A 14,053-nucleotide genomic window follows, 5' to 3' on the forward strand; every position below is an offset into this window, starting at 1 on the left:
TTTAATTTAAGGAATTATACTTGCAAAGGTAAATACTTTTAACTTATTTTTCGTTATACGGGCTTGGGTCACGATATCTAAAATACCGCTTGGTCGGGCAATTGACCCCAACTCATTTGTAGTCGGGTATTATCAATGTGACCCGTTTAAAAACTTGTTTTGTTGGCTTAACGCCTTTGGGGGCTTAATGACCATGTCCCGGATATCCTTGGCAGCATTTACGAATGGCCACGACCTTGACATCCCGGTGTAGGCGTACACCTGGCATTGTGTCTATGATTTAAAGGTATAACCGTTGGTTACCCACTACGGTTGTACGCTATGTGGTGTGTCTATTAATCTTTAACCCGGACTAGATTCGGGCGACCGAACGCATAGTAACATGTAATTCTTTACAAGATTTGATTATAAATTATCCCAAGTTATAAAGAGTTTGTGCCTTGAGCATTTAAACCAATTTTATTAAACATTTTACAAAAGTGTCGGTTGAATGTATTTACCAGTGTAAACTGACGTATTTTCCCAAAAAGACTAAATGCAGGTACTATGCGTAATTGGCTGGGATTTCTCCTTTGCATCATTAGAAGTCTCGCAAGCTTAAGATGCCTTCTGTTGAACAATATTTTGTTATTATATTTGATCCCCTGTGGATTATTATTTCAACAATGGTGATACATTGATATACAGTTAAAGTTGAAATATAATTATCTTTATTGCTTCCGCTGTGCATTCATTTATATTGTGTGGTTTGACTATATTGTTGCCAACTACGTCACGGTAATCCCCCACCGGGCCCACCGGTGAGACACGTGGAAATCGGGGTGTGACAGGTTGGTATCAGAGCCAACACTGAGTGAATTAAACACTAGCCTTTGTGTTTAATCTCAGTTACACAATTGCACATACTTGAGTCTAGACGAGAACACAGGACAAATTCGAATTGTTATTCCAGTTTGTCTTTTTATTGTTTATTGTTATTTAAAGTTTTGAAAGCAGGAAATATGCCACCTGCAATCAGACGAGGAAGAGGAGGAAGAGGCAGAGGAACGATCATTACTCACAATGATCACGAAGCTGGACCTTCGAACACGCGAGCTCCTTCCAGTACAAGGAGTGAAGAACCACAGAGACGAAGAAACCTTTTTGAACCTGCGAGGCATTCTACCTCGCATAGCTCAACACCCTCATACCGCCATTCATTTGGACCAGATTCGGAAAACAATCCCAATAACCCTCAACCATCCTTTTTACCTCTACAGCGATCTGCTTCGCACCGATCTTATGGCGATCCTTCACCTTTCTTCATAGGACAGTTTAACCCAGCAGATTATGTCCAAGAGCCAATAGGGTATAACCCTTTAGGACCTGAGGATCACTTTTCTGAAGACAATGCAGTGGATATGGACGAGGATACGGATCCCGTCGAGCCGACACGGGGTACTCCCAATCATCCAATCGAGATCTCGGATGGGTCATCCTTCCATGGAACGCCCTATCAAGGTCCCGATAGCTACCAGGCGAGGTTTGACCAATGTAATTGGTACTTTACACCTTCACATCATTACTCGCCTCATGACCAACAGCAACAACAGGATCCTTCTGAGGATTCGCGGTTTGTGGCCGTTACGCCACCGCCACCGGTTCAACCAGTAATTCTAGATCCGCCAAGGCGTAGAAGATCAGGAGCACGGATGTCCACCCGAGGAGGGGAATTTCATTTCAGCACCCCTTGCCACTCGAGTGCTAGTCACTTTCCGTTAGTACCTGAAGAAGAGCCACAATTAGGGGAACCTTCTGGTCACCCTGCAGAGGTGAATTCTGCACCAGTTGCACCACCTCTGCCACCATTCGGATATGACAATCCGATACCAGCGTACGGCGCTTCCACGGTGTACAATCCGTTTGAGCAGCCAACTCACACGCACTACAACTATAACTACGATGCCGATCCTTATGTGATAGCGGCTAATTATAATGCCCTCCATGGAACCTCTTGGAGAGCAGATTACTCAGCTCATGGGTATCCAATACCCTCTAGACCTCCAGTTCCGCAACCGTCGCAGCAGCCACGTTTTTCTCCACCGGAGCAAGAAGAAATACTCCACCGCTTAAACCGTGTGGAACGAGACTTCGAACAAGAACGCAAGAGTAATCGCGGATTTCTCAAGGGCTTAGCAAACCTACTAAAGGGAAGGAAGAAACGAGACCATTAGTCTCCTTATGTAATGTTGTATTTTCAATTTAGTCCCTGCGTGGACATTTATCGTATTTCAGTCCCTACGTGGACTTATCTTTATAGTCCCTGTGCGGACATCTATCTTGTGTTGGTCCCTGCGTGGACTTGTTTTTCTACAAACCTCTGCGTAGGTACTTATTTAATTAAAAGTCCCGTTTAGGGCAGCGTGTAATCGTATTTGAAGTTTATGGAATGTTAAGTTATAAATTTCATTTTTGTTATTACTATATATGAAATAAATCAAAATCATTCCTTTTAAATTTAAATCTGCCTAAGTAATGAATCTTAAGAGTGAAACCTAGCCAGGTGTCTTTTTAGACCCGGCCAAGATGGTAAGACCTGATTAAAAGATTCGGAATTCCAGTTAACCTCTGTAATCATGTTAACGTTCATGGCAGATGTGATTCGTTAAAATCGCATGCGTCATTCTTATATAAGAATCCTTCTAAGGATTTCAAGGCCCAAATTAATGGTATAATAAATCATAGGTTAAATCATCAATAAAGATGATCATTTATTAAGCATCCATTAGTGATATAGTGCCTACGGGCCGAATTATTAAGCATCCGTTAGTGATGTAGTGCCTATAGGCCATAATGATTGTCATATAAGACAAAAGACAGTGGTGGTCTATGACTCCCTGTCAGAAAGGGTAAAAGGACTACGGTTCAAACCTTCATACCTTGATTCTCTGTAATCTCGGATAATATTATAAAAACGTCCTCGTGACTAGGCTTTTGTGCCAATAACAATATTATTTGTAATTAGGATAAGTATGTTCAAATCCTAAATAAAAGTGAGTAACAAATTAACCAGATATGGTCTCTGTTACCATGGTTAATGAATTGCCATAAAAGACAATTCCATAATAAACTCCTAAATAAAATTTTCGTTATCTTCTGTAACAGATTCAAGTTACCATGGCTGATCCTAGTGGAGAAAATAGCCACTCGAAGGAAGACGAATATGATAACGCCCAAGTTCATCTGACGGGCGCAGAGTTGAAAGCTCTTGTCGATAACGCTGTCAAGGCAGCTCTGGATCGACAATATGAGGAATATACTGAATCTCGGAGCCGAACTATATCCAAACCACACTCCAAGCCGAAAACCCACACAAAATCTCACAGCAAACCGCTGTCCAAACCTAAAAAGGACGATGATAATCATTCGTCCAATGAAATCAGTGTCTGTCAAGAAAGGGTATATACTGACGCATCTCGCGCCAGAGGCTGAACCTACAAGTACTTTGTATCATGCAAGCCCCGGGACTTCACTAGGGAGAAGGGAGCGGTCGATTGTATGACGTGGCTTGACGAGATGGACACCGTGGTGGACATCAGCGGCTGTGCAGAAAGAGACGTGGTAAAGTTTGTGTCTCAATCATTCAAGGGCGAGGCCCTGGCTTGGTGGAGGGCGTTGGTTCAGGCCTCGGGAAAGGCTGTTCTATACAGCATGACATGGGAGGAATTCGTTTCTCTCATCAAGGAGAATTACTGCCCTCAACATGAGGTGGAGAAGATAGAATCCAATTTTCTATCATTGGTGATGACAAACCTTGACTGCCAAGCTTACCTAACGAGCTTCAACACGATGTCCCGGTTGGTTCCATATCTGGTAACCCCGGAGCCAAAGAGAATCGCTCGTTTCATCGGTGGGTTAGCCCCCGAAATAAAGGCAAGTGTGAAGGCCTCTCGGCCAGCGACCTTTCGATCTGTAGCAGACATATCTTTGTCCCTTACTCTGGATGCGGTCCGACAAAGATCGCTACGGAACAAAGAAGCTGAAAAGAGAAAGCGTGAAGATGAAACTTCACGGAGGTCGAGCAAGAAACACCGTGGAAACGGTGATAACAAGAGGGGGTCGGAGTCAAGGAAGGATGGGCAACAGACTGGTGAGAAGCCCAAGTGCAAGACTTGCAAGAGACATCACTTTGGGAAGTGTAGGCTCGAGTCAAACTCGCAGACACAGTCGAAGTCGTATGCTTGTGGGTTGTGCAAGTCCAAGGACCACAAGACCGTGGTCTGCAAGAAAATAAAAGATGCAACCTGCTATAACTGCAACGAGAAGGGGCACATTAAAAGCAACTGCCCTAAATATGCTAAGAAGCCTGAAGAGGCCAAGAAGAACAATGCTAGAGTCTTCAGGATGGAGGCGAAAGAAGCAGTGCTGGATGATAACGTGATCACAGGTACTTTTCTCGTAAGATTCGGGCGCTGATAAGTCTTTCGTAGATCATAAATTTTGTAAATTGCTGAATATGCCTGTCAAAACCTTAAACGTGAATTACGAGGTAGAGCTAGCAGATGGCACCATAGAGACCGTCTCCACTGTGTTAGATGGATGTGTGATATCCATTAAGAACCACTCTTTTCCTCTATCTCTACTTCCCTTTAAATTGGCCGGTTTTGACCTAGTATTGGGTATGGACTGGTTATCTCACAACCAGGCTCAAATCGTCTGCAACAGAAAGCAAGTGGTGATAAAGACACCGTCTGGTGAATCGCTTACCATTCGGGGAGATACCCAGTACGGATTGCCTGAGCAAGTGACTATGCTCAAGGCTTCAAAATGTCTAAAGAAGGGTTGTGTCATCTACATGGCACAGGTGATTATTGAAGAACCTAAATCGAAGATAGAAGACATTTCCGTCATTTCGGAGTATCCAGAAGTTTTCCCTGAAGATCTACCTGGTTTGCCACTAGATAGGCAAGTGGAATTCAGGATTGATATCATCCCTGGAGCAGCACCTATTGCTAGAGCACCTTACAGGCTAGCACCAACCGAAATGAAGGAGTTGAGGACCCAGCTGGATGAACAACTAGCTAAAGGTTTCATCAAACCTAGTTCGTCTCCCTGAGGAGCACCTGTCCTATTTGTTAAGAAGAAGGACGGATCGATGCGTCTGTGCATCGATTATCGCGAGCTTAATAAGGTCACGATAAAAAATAGATATCCCTTGTCGAGGATCGACGGATTGTTCGATCAGTTACAAGGGGCAAGTTATTTTTCGAAGATTGACTTGAGGTCAGGCTACCATCAACTGAAAGTCAGAGATGAAGACGTACATAAAACAGCATTTAGGACTAGCTACGATCACTACGAGTTCCTAGTGATGCCTTTTGGGCTCACAAATGCACAGGCTGCGTTCATGGATCTCATGAATCGCGTCTGCAAGCCGTACTTGGACAAATTCGTCATCGTTTTCATCGACGACATTCTTATATACTCGAAGAACCGAGCTGACCATGAGAAACACCTTCGCTGTATTCTCAAACTGCTACATCATGAGAAACTCTATGCCAAATTCTCTAAGTGCGAATTCTGGCTACGAGCAGTCCAATTTCTAGGACATGTTGTCAGCGAGCGTGGTATCCAGGTGGATCCCGCCAAAGTAGAGGCTGTCATGAATTGGCAAGAGCCAAAGACGCCTACTGAGATTCGTAGTTACCTGGGGTTAGCAGGATACTACCGGCGATTCATCGAAAATTTTTCAAGGATTGTTGCGCCCTTAACTTCCCTGACCAAGAAGAAGATAAAATTTGTTTGGGGCCCTAAGCAAAAAGAATCCTTTGATATTCTAAAGCAAAAGCTGAGCAACGCCCCTGTGCTGACACTACCGGAGGGTACCGAGGAGTTCGTAGTTTACTGCGAGCATCACACACTGGCATGGGATGTGTGCTCATGCAGAAAGGCAAGGTTATTGCCTATGCTTCAAGACAGTTAAAGGTGCACGAGAAGAATTACACCACCCATGACTTGGAGCTGGGTGCCGTTGTGTTCGCACTAAAACTATGGAGGCATTACCTGTATGGTATCAAGTTTGTGATCTATTCGGATCACAAGAGCCTTCAACATCTTTTTAATCAGAAGGAACTAAACATGAGGCAACGCCGTTGGATGGAAACTTTAAATGATTATGATTGTGAAATCAGATATCATCCCGGCAAAGCGAACGTAGTCGCTGATGCCCTGAGTAGAAAGGAGAGGGTGAAACCTATCCGAATCAATGCCAAGAGCATTGAAGTGAAGAATAATTTAATTGAAAGGTTGTTAGCTGCACAGCAAGAAGCTGTGTTGGAAGCTAACTATCCTCAAGAGAAGCTGGGAGTAACTGAGGAGCAGTTAACTCTTAGCAAGGACGGCATTTTACGATTGAATGGACGAATATGGGTTCCGATTTATGGAGGACTACGAGATGTTATCCTCCAGGAAGCCCATAGTTCCAAATATTCTGTCCATCCTGGAGCTGATAAGATGTATCAGGATCTAAAGGCAAATTATTGGTGGATAGGCTTGAAAAAGTCTGTAGCCGCTTATGTAGCAAAATGCTTAACTTGTGCGCAAGTCAAAGCTGAGCATCAAAAGCCATCTGGCTTGCCACAACAGCCTGGACTTCCCGAATGGAAGTGGGAATGTGTAACTATGGATTTTATTACCAAGTTACCCAAGACGAAGAAAGGAAATGACACAATATGGGTTATCGTTGATAGGCTGACTAAGTCAGCGCATTTCTTACCCATCAAGGAGACTTATAGCTCCGACATATTAGCCCAGTTATACGTTGATAAGATTGTAGCCTTGCATGGCATACCTGTGTCTATTATCTCTGATCGGGATACTAGATACATGTCGCACTTCTGGAAGAGTTTCCAGCAATCTTTGGGCACACGTTTGAATTTTAGTACGGCTTACCATCCTCAGACAGACGGTCAGAGTGAGCGTACTATTCAAACGTTGGAAGACATGCTACGTGCATGTGCTATCGATTTGGGTGGTAGTTGGGATAAGAACCTACCACTAATCGAATTCTCCTACAACAATAGCTACCATACCAGCATTAAGGCTGCGCCTTTCGAGGTATTATACGGTAGAAAGTGTAGATCGCCTGTTTGTTGGGCGGAAGTTGGAGATGTCCAGTTATCAGTACCAGAGATAGTCTTCGAGACAACAGACAAGATTTTCCAGATTCGAGACCGTCTCAAAGCTGCCCGAGATAGGCAGAAGAGTTACGCGGATCCAAAGCGTAAAGATTTCCACTTCGAAGTAGGTGAAAAAGTGTTACTTAAAGTATCACCCTGGAAGGGGGTGATGCGTTTCGGTAAGAAAGGCAAACTAAGCCTGAGATACATAGGACCTTTCGAGGTTGTCGAACGGGTCGGGTCAGTTTCCTATAAGCTAAACTTACCGGAGGAGCTCAATGGAATTCACAATTTGTTCTACATCTGCAATCTAAAGAAGTGCTTCGCTGATGAATCATTGGTGATCCCACACACAGATGTGCATATAGATGAGAGCTTGAAATGTGGAGAAGCCTTTGTCGATTGAAGATCGACAGGTAAAGAAGCTTCGAATGAAGCATGTACCTATCGTAAAGGTCAAGTGGGATGCCCATAGAGGTCCCGAATTCACATGGGAGGTTGAATCCACGATGAAAGAAAAATACCATTATTTATTTCAGTAAATCTCGGGTCGAGATTTATTTTAAGGGGGTGAGGATGTAACACCTCGAATTTTAGTGTCCAATAAACAAATGACAAGTGTCAAATACGACAAAAATAATATAAACCCGGATTTAATTAAGATATGCGGTAGGATTTTCGAATATGTCGATATGTTAATTTTATACCTCTGAGCGACTTCGTTACTATAAATCCCGAGACCCCAAGCAAATTTATAAGCACCTAATCTTAATCGGGTCATTAATAATAATCTCAAGCCTACAAGTTGCTAATCTAATCCTAAGAAAATAATGCAAGACAAATAATTGGTCATAAGCCCATCCTTCTTGCAAACCCATATTGCATATGGGGTAGGCATCTGGTCAAGTATGGGTAAAAGGCCAGCCATCAAAATTATTAATTCAAAGTTGACCGTTCAATACATGAAAGGTTAATTTTTTTGCCACTGATGATCGCTTACGGACCGTAAGGGTTATGCCTTACGGACCGTAAGGGGGGTGAAGGGGTAAAAGTGTTTCCGCCACAGGCTTACGGACCGCAAGGCCCATGCCAGACGGTCCGTAAGCGATGCCCAGCGACAGAAAGTTGGCTGTTGGCTGTGTTAAACGGTAAAACATTAATGCCAAGATCTTCCAGAGATATGGGCAACCCCTAATCATATTTTAGCACTGAGGGACAGTTGTTGATCATCAAGGGAGCCCTGTAGACCCTTGTGTGATGATCTTAGTGATCCTCATTGCCTATAAAAGGCCATAAGGTTGCAACAATGTTCCTCACACCTTCTCTTGCATCTCTGATCATCTCTGGAGCTCAAGACTTCTATCTAAGCTTCACATTTCGTGCATAGGACTTCTGTAAGTTGGTTCAACCCTTTATGGTTTAGTTTTTGCTTAGTTTTAGCTTAAAAGTCAAACCGTCGTAATTAACGGTTGACATAACGGTTAATCACAAATGGTCCAGTGATTTGCCGAATCAAAAATAGTTATAAGTTTGTATTTATGTGGGTAATAAACCCCTAAAAGGGTTCCCCCTGATCACCACTCTAACTAGTTCAAATGTCGAGTCAAACGTGCTTAGAAAAAGTCAACATAAATACTATTTTGCGATTTATGCATAATCTGTAATGTAGATGGTATGCAACCTGTTTCAACACTCATAAAACATGATAATAAGTATATTAACAAGTCTAAGCTTGTTTGATTCGGCCATTTGCTATATTGACCCGGTTCGGAGCCGAAAGTCGCAAAACTTTGACTTTTGCTTTGACTTCAGTTCTGACCCGTTTTAGTGTAATGAAGAAATGCCTTAGGACTCTCTTAGGACCAGGTTACATGATGGTATAGCCCTCTGTGACCGGTTCGTCGTTTGTCCAAGTCTTTTACACCTTTCCGTTAAATGCTTAAAAGTTGACCGTAACGCCCTTTTCAAATAAAAACGAGAATTTCGGACACGTGAATGGATCATAACCTTGGTTATTGATTTCTAAGCATGTCCCTAAAATTTCACATCAATCCTAGGTCCAGAACAGGAGTTATGCCAAATAGCGCAAATTGCGAAACTTTAATAATTAAATAGCGCAATTAGCATAACGCCTACCTAAACCCGGATTTCGACATCAAACCTTTTACTCACTGATGTAAAATAATATTTTGGGATTTTTAAAGATTTTTAATTATTTTTAACCTGCTCATAACCTGCGGTTATGGCAACGGTTCGGTAAATACCGAATATACCCTTTTTGGCCATAATTTGAGTTCTACAAGGTCTTTTGACCCGATTCCAGTTGCTACTGATTTTAAATAATTAATAAAGTATTTTAGAATTTATAAACTGTTCGGGAAACTCAGATTTCCTGTAGAACTCAGAAAGCTCTTTAAAAGCCTTTAAAAAGACCAAAATACCCCTACGGGGCATAATATGAACTTAAACTTGTTACGGGCATTACGGAAGGTATCCTACTGATACCACAACCTCTTTAAGGCATATTGACTTAGGAAACAAGTGTAGGACCCCTACGGTTACCCGTTACGCCTTTTGCGCGCACGGTTCGGCTTTTGTAACTAGTTTACATAAATTAGCCGAAACGGGTCAAACTATATTGCTTTGACCCCAAAATCCAGAGTATGATTATTATACCCATGTAAACAAGTCTTCAAACTTGTTGGGTCAAAATCACACTCCATTCACAGTTTTCGCCTTTCACGCGATTAAACCGTAACTATACTTTGAAACTGACCGGTCTAAGCTACGGCTAGATTAAAGACTCGTTAGAATTCTAATAGGTTAAATTAAACCTTCGTTCTTGATTAGGGGACCAGTAAAAGCTATCTGCCATTTATTTCAATTTAAGGAATTATACTTGCAAAGGTAAATACTTTTAACTTATTTTCCGTTATAAGGGCTTGGGTCACGGTATCTAAAATACCGCTTGGTCGGGCAATTGACCCCAACTCATTTGTAGTCGGGTATTATCAATGTGACCCGTTTAAAAACTTGTTTTGTTGGCTTAACGCCTTTGGGGGCTTAATGACCATGTCCCGGATATCCTTGGCAGCATTTACGAATGGCCACGACCTTGACATCCCGGTGTAGGCGTACACCCGGCATTGTGTCTATGATTTAAAGGTACAACCGTTGGTTACCCGCTACGGTTGTACGCTATGTGGTGTGTCTATTAATCTTTAACCCGGACTAGATTCGGGCGACCGAACGCATAGTAACATGTAATTCTTTACAAGATTTGATTATAAATTATCCCAAGTTATAAAGAGTTTGTGCCTTGAGCATTTAAACCAATTTTATTAAACATTTTACAAAAGTGTCGGTTGAATGTATTTACCAGTGTAAACTGATGTATTTTCCCAAAAAGACTAAATGCAGGTACTATGCGTAATTGGCTGGGATTTCTCCTTTGCATCATTAGAAGTCTCGCAAGCTTAAGATGCCTGAAGTCTGTTGAACAATATTTTGTTATTATATTTGATCCCCTGTGGATTATTATTTCAACAATGGTGATACATTGATATACACTTAAAGTTGAAATATAATTATCTTTATTGCTTCCGCTGTGCATTCATTTATATTGTGTGGTTTGACTATATTGTTGCCAACTACGTCACGGTAATCCCCCACCGGGCCTACCGGTGAGACACGTGGAAATCGTGGTGTGACAAAACGGTGAAAAGTGTCTAAGTGTCGGATGGCAATCCGATCGGATTGACATTCGATTAGGAAGGATGTGTTTGTGTATGATGGCTTTGAAGTTTTTGTTGTAGCATTTTGAAAACAGAGAAGTATCTCTACCTTTCAGGTCGTCGATCGAACGGTCGTTCGATCGGATAGCGATCCGATTGGCAGGACACTTAGTGAGAACAAATTCACAGCAGGATTGTCACTCGATCGGATATGAAACACCCTTATTTCAAATCCAATATAATAATAATGAAAAACTGATTTTAACAAAAATTGGGCATGACCCGTTCGTACTATAAGCGATTCCCTGCTTTTAACAATCATCATTCAAACTAAATTCTACGACACGTTCCAAAAGACATAAAAGTTGTAACCATTACATCATAATTAAAAAAACATCCATTAACCAAACGACACTATCACCCTTTATAACTTGGCGAGCGGAAGCAATTAAACGGCGCGATGTGTGTTCGTTCCTCCGGTCAAAGATTTGCTCCAAAGGACTATTTACCTTCAACTTTCTTAACATGTCAACTAAATATGCAAACAAGAATCTAACATATTCATTCTTTTATCTCAACAATTATCATTCTTTTTTTTAAGCATACATACTTTTCCATTCAACGGGTCTTTATGAACAAACCAAGTTCACACACTAAGACTTGATCCAAGACCCGTCTAACTTTCTAACATTCTCCATTAATTCGACCCGTTCACACAGTTCGACTTCATGACATTCCAACATACATTCTATTAGTACGACCCGTTCATACAGTTCGACTACATAATATTCCAACATACATTCTATTAGTACTGCCCATTCATACGGTTCGACTACATAACATTCCAACGTACATTCTGTAAGTACGACCCGTTCATACGGTTCGACTACATAACATTCCAACATATATTCTATTAGTACGACCCGTTCATACGGTTCGACTACATAGCATTCCAACATACATTCTATTAGTACGACCCGTTCATACGGTTCGACTACATAGCATTCCAACATACATTCTATTAGTACGACCCTTTCATACGGTTCGACTACATAGCATTCCAACATACCATCAATATCACAAAACAACATCAATGCACAATCAAACTTTAATATCTATATTTCCTACTAGTTGAGTAAGTATTAAACTTACCTTTGTCTTGTCGTGTTTTCGTCCCGGTTGACTCGAGCCGCCTTCTTTCAATCCTACAATTCCAAACCAACATTCTTAAACGATCATCCTTAATTTATATCATTCTTATTCATCCATTTCATATACTACACATTCTTGCAAGGCATTATGTATGCATAACTATTTCATCACTATTTAGACATTTCATCGAACACATGGCGTGCGTACAAGATTTCCAGCCATGGGTACAAGCAATTAAAGCATACTTTTTTCCCAATTCATATCAAGAACCATTATAACCAACAAAATCACTTTACCATTGCATCTACATCATGATTAATTACCAAAATCTACCATTTATCATACTATACATTAACCTAAACTAAATTCTTGACAATTTCAAGTTCTATCATCATATCATCATGTTCATTCAAATGGGTTTTACCCCAATTCATCAGGACAATCAAAAACACATATAATTTCAACTTCAACATAGTGATTTCATCACCTATTCATTCTAATTTCAATCATTTACACCAATTCCTTCTAACCACTACATGGATTTTCATCAAAAAACCAAAATTAAGGTTTACCTTGCTTAGAACTTGTTTTGAGGATGAAGATTATGTATCATGCAACAAGGAAACAGGCCTAAATCCTTCTAATATGCAGAATTTAAGCTTTAATTGGATGAACAAGGGTTTTGCCCTTTTTTGCCTTCTGGTCGTCGACCCCCATCACCATCCCCATTCTTTTTCTTTTCAATTTTTTTATGTTATGTATGTATTTTACTTATAAAAATCCATCTTTAACCCTTCTAGTTTAGTGTGTGTTCATTTTTATCTCAAACTTCCTATTTCTTCCTAACTAGTCCATCCAAATAACTTAATTAGTTTAAATTCTATCCATTACATTTCTTCCTAACATTTTACACCCGTAAATTAGTACTTAAAATAAGTAAATAAATATCGGGGTGTTACAAGTATCCCCCTCTTAAATAAGGTTTCGTACTTGAAACCTGTTTCATACATTCTGACAAGTCTACTTGTATACTTTCGTAAATACGTACCTCGTATTTCATCAAAAAGTTTTCAGCCGATCGCTTATCATGACGAGTTTGTCACTACTACTTTACAACGTATCTAATACACTTGGTGATTCAATACGATCCTATCGCATTATCTGTCAAACTATGCATACCCGCATACCTCCAATGTCCACTTAGGGAAACTATTATTACTATATCCATGCTTACTCCTTCCTATTCATTCATAAAACATCATAAGTCAATCACAATTTAATAATTTCTAACTATTTAGCTTCTACATATACCCCACCCTTCCTAGGCCAATATCAAGTAAAAATTTATTTCACGTCACTTGCTTGGTAATTCCTTTCATACTTCTCTTGCAATACCTACGCATGATCTCTACCCGGGACCAATATTTCTTTCATTGATAGTTTATCATATCTGTATGGTTAGCGGCAATTCAATAAATACATTTATACATTCTCGCATATATATACTATCTTGCTTCAACCTCCTACCATTTAACCACATAATCAACATAATCTTGTACCGATATATTAACATTCATGTATCTCGTAACACACTCAAGGTGTTATACGGAACTATATATGTCACCATATTCTATAACAATCATACATACGACAATCCTTCTGATATTGCGATACAAAGACAAGTACCAACATCGTACCAAAGTGAATAACTTTTATGTATATACCTTCTAATGTTTCGTTACATACGAGGTTATAAGCATTATTACACATGCCATTCCAATACTCATACTAATTACATAAAACTGAGTAAACCAGTTCATTCAATAACTTGTTAACAACGCTACCTCATATGGTTGCCCTATAAAACAGACCAAAACCTTACGTATTCAACTTCTGATTCGTGAATATTTCTCGAGAGGTTTACCTTCTAATAGGTCCTCACATATGTTAGGAAACACATCTAGGGGTAGGATTCGTTTACTTACTAAATCCAAAATTTCATACCCTAGC

This window comes from Helianthus annuus, chromosome 17, assembly GCF_002127325.2.
Source record: "Helianthus annuus cultivar XRQ/B chromosome 17, HanXRQr2.0-SUNRISE, whole genome shotgun sequence".
Classification (NCBI taxonomy): domain Eukaryota; kingdom Viridiplantae; phylum Streptophyta; class Magnoliopsida; order Asterales; family Asteraceae; genus Helianthus; species Helianthus annuus.